Here is a 1133-nt window from a genome sequence, read left to right on the forward strand (position 1 = left end):
CAACAGTCTCTTGAAAGTTGTGGTTTGTTCTCACTGTTCACTTTCGCTGGGGTCAAGCTCAGCTGTCAGAAAGACTTCAATGCCAAGGCTATGGTGTATAATATATTTGGGTCCATTATTGATTCATTCTATTTCTGACTATTGAGTGACTAGAGGGTTGGTGGTGGTCGTATGGCAGCTTAGCTGCCGGGGTAGCTATCATTTCTTGAAGCACGACTGTGTCGCTGATGCAGTGCCCTTCTACCTGTACACACACTGCAACTGGTACTCATTTCGCCGACCTCGGAAGGATTTCAGGCTGAGTCAACCCCCTGGTGTATTAATTCAGCGGCCAACGGGGCTTGAACTCAGGACCCTAGGATCCCAAGCCGCCACCCGAACCACTGAGCCAACATCAGGCTACTCGAGGGTTAAAAAAAATATTATATCAAGTCACAGACGAATCAAACTTTACATTATTTTATGCATTGAACAAGAAAATGAAAATCTACAAACCAATGTCTGGTGGAGTCTGTCAGTGTGAACTGCCGGACAGTCAGTCCTGCCACTTGTACACGAAATAGGCCATTTTCTGACACTTTCAAGGAGCTAAAATTTATGTGGCTCAGGGCCAGAAACTCCATAGTATAAATTCCCATCATCCTCCGACTCGTCCTCGGCAATATCGGAATGAAAACACTCAATTTCATCACCACTGAAATCACTCTCTGATTCGCATCTCGCCATTGTTTGCACGCCATTTCCGAACGTTCACGAAGTTTCGGAGAACGTGAAGTCATAGCATCTTCGGTAACTTCCGGACTGTTTTTCGATCACTGACAAGAGTTTTGACTTAAAAGTTAATTTTAGCATATTTTGAGTTTCAAATGTAAGAAAATAAATACCCAACGATTATTAATGTGATTACAACCTTCGAATCACGCGAAGTCATCAGCGACCCAAAACCTGCTCTTTAAGGACCATTTTAAAAATTATCTTTAATATATAAAATGTAGTAGTTGAATCTGTTAATGAAAAAAAGTATATCGATACAGATGGGAATGGTTTTTCAACTAATTAAATATGAGTCATTACTCAACTGAAGATTATAAGAGTGATGATAGCATCTCTGTTGGAACAGAAGACAGTTATGA

This window comes from Eptatretus burgeri, chromosome 3, assembly GCF_056783735.1.
Source record: "Eptatretus burgeri isolate ZD-2024b chromosome 3, Ebu_testis_v1, whole genome shotgun sequence".
Taxonomy (NCBI): domain Eukaryota; kingdom Metazoa; phylum Chordata; class Myxini; order Myxiniformes; family Myxinidae; genus Eptatretus; species Eptatretus burgeri.